Below are 2,759 nucleotides of genomic sequence, written 5' to 3'. Positions count from 1 at the left end.
TAACATTTAGAGCACTGTCCCTATTAAACCAACGGGAAGGATTTATTTTTACCCACAAGTGTCAAAACCTGTTATCCAATCCAAAGACAACATCTCTTGCAAGGAAGCCTGTCTAATATTATGCGTGTGGCAAGTGTTTAGTGGCCATTGTACTTTATTTTTAAATTGGAAATCAAATGTTGTAAATGCCAACAAATGCAGGAAATGTGGGAATAATACAAGTGCTTTATCAACCATGCTGGCCCTTCAGGAAACACAGTCATTGAATGTAGACAAATATATACCCGACCCAGAGACACTAATCAAGAAGGAAGAATCATACACATGCAGCAAAAGCTTTAGTTTCTCATCCATATTAAAGTCTCATCGTCAAACACACACAGGCAAAGAGCTGTTCAGATGCAGTGAATGTGTAAAGAGCTTTAGGCTGTTATCAACCCTAAAAAGACATCAGCGAATGCACACAGGGGAAAAACCATTCGAGTGCAATGAATGTGTGAAGAGTTTTAGTCAATTATCAGATCTCCAAAGACATCAGCGAACGCATACAGGGGAAAAGCCATACCACTGCAGTGAATGTTTGAAGAGTTTTAGTCAGTTATCACATCTCTACAGACATCAGAAAACACACGCAGGGGAAAAAACATACAACTGCAGCGAATGTGAGAAGAGTTTTAGTTGGTTATCACACCTCCAAGTACATCTGCGAACACACACTGGGGAAAAGCCATTCAGGTGCAGTGAATGTGTGAAGAGCTTTAGGCTGTTATCAGATCTCCAAAGACATCAGCGAAAGCACACAGAGGGAAAGTCTTACCATTGCTGTGAATGCGTGAAAAGCTTTAGTCAGTTATCACACCTCTACAAACATCAGAAAACACACACAGGGGAAGAAACATACAACTGCAGCGAATCTGAGAAGGGCTTTAGTTGTTTATCACATCTCCAAGCACATCAGCAAAAACACACAGAAGAAAGGCCATTCAGATGCAGTGAGTGTGTGAAGAGGTTTAGGCTGTTATCAACCCTGAAAAGACATCAGCGAACACACACAGAGGAAAAACCATTCAAGTGCAATGAATGTGTGAAGAGCTTTAGTCAGGTATCAGATCTCCAAAGACATCAACGAATGCACACAGGGGAAAAACCATACCAGTGCAATGAATGTTTGAAGTGCTTTAGTCAGTTATCACACCTCTACAGACATCAGAAAACACACACAGGGGAAAAAACATACAACTGCAGCGAATGTGAGAAGAACTTTAGATGGTTATCACACCTTCAAACACATCAGCGATCACACACTGGGGAAAAGCCTTTCGGGTGTAGTAAATGTGTGAAGAGGTTTAGTCGATCGCCAGACCTACAAAGACATCAGCGAACACACTCTGAGGAAAAACCATACCTTTGCAGTGAATGTGGGAAGAGCTTTAGGCAGTTATCAATCCTACACGGACATCAGCGAACACACACTGGGGAAAAACCATACCATTGCAGTGAATGTGTGAAGAGCTTTAGTCAGTTATCAATCCTACGCGTACATCAGCGAACACACACTGGGGAAAAACCATACCATTGCAGTGAATGTATGAAAAGCTTTAGCCAGTTATCAGCCCTCCAAGTACATCGGCAAACACACACAGGGGAAAAACCATACCACTGCAGTGAATGTGAAAAGAGTTTTGGTCAATTATCAATCTTACAAAGACATCAGCGAACACACACAGGGGAAAAGCCATACCACTGCAATGAATGTGTGAAGAGTTTTAGTCAATTATCAATCCTTCAAGTACATCAGCGAACACACACAGGGTTAAAACCATACCACTGCAGTGAATGTGTGAAGAGCTTTAGACAGTTATCACAGCTCCAAAGACATCAGCGAACACACACAGGGGAAAAGCCATACCATTGCAGCGAATGTGTCAAGAGCTTTAGTCGGTTATCACACCTTCAAGCACATCAGCTAACACACACAGGGTTAAAACCATACCATTGCAGTAAATGTGAAAAAAGCTTTAGTTGGTTATTACACCTCTACAGACATCAGTGAACACACACAGGGGAAAAACCATTCAAGTGCAGTGAATGTGTGAAGTGCTTTAATCAATTATCAGACCTACAAAGACATCAACGAACACACACAGGGGAAAAACCATTCAAGTGCAGTGAATGTTTGAAGAGCTTTAGTCAATTATCAGACCTACAAAGACATCAACGAACACACAGAGGGTAAAAATCATTCAAGTGAAGGGGATGTATGAAGAGCTTTAGTCACTTATCAGAGCAGCAAAGACATCACCGAACACACACAGGAAAAGCTATTCAAATGAAGGGAATGTGCAAAATTCTTTACTCAATTATATGAGCTACAAAAACATCATTGAACATACACTAGGGAAAAACCATACGACTGCAGTGTATGTGTGAAGAGCTTTAGTTGGTTATCACACCCCCAAAGGCATCAACAAACACACACATGGGATAAAACATACAACTCTAGTTAATGTGTGAAGAGCTTTTGTCAATGACCAGCCCTACAGGGATATCTGACAACACACACATGGGAAAACCATACAATTGCAGTAAATGTATGAGAGCTTTAGTTGGTTATTATACCTCCTAAGACATCGGCAAACTAACACAGGGTTAAAATCATACCATTGCAGTAAATGTGTGAAGAGCTTTAGTCAATCTTCAGAGTTCAAAAGACATCAGAAAACACACGCCGGGGAAAACCATTCAAGTCCAGTTAGTAA

General features: G+C 41.0%; 1 pseudogene; it reads left to right on the top strand.

Moving 5' to 3' along the window:
- The first annotated feature begins 235 nt into the window (after nt 1–235).
- LOC147737657 (uncharacterized) lies at nt 236–2,236 on the top strand (annotated as a pseudogene).
- Nucleotides 2,237–2,759: the final 523 nt, after the last annotated feature.

This window comes from Lissotriton vulgaris, chromosome 1_1, assembly GCF_964263255.1.
Source record: "Lissotriton vulgaris chromosome 1_1, aLisVul1.2, whole genome shotgun sequence".
Taxonomy (NCBI): domain Eukaryota; kingdom Metazoa; phylum Chordata; class Amphibia; order Caudata; family Salamandridae; genus Lissotriton; species Lissotriton vulgaris.
This window is presented reverse-complemented; position numbering and strand designations above follow the sequence as displayed.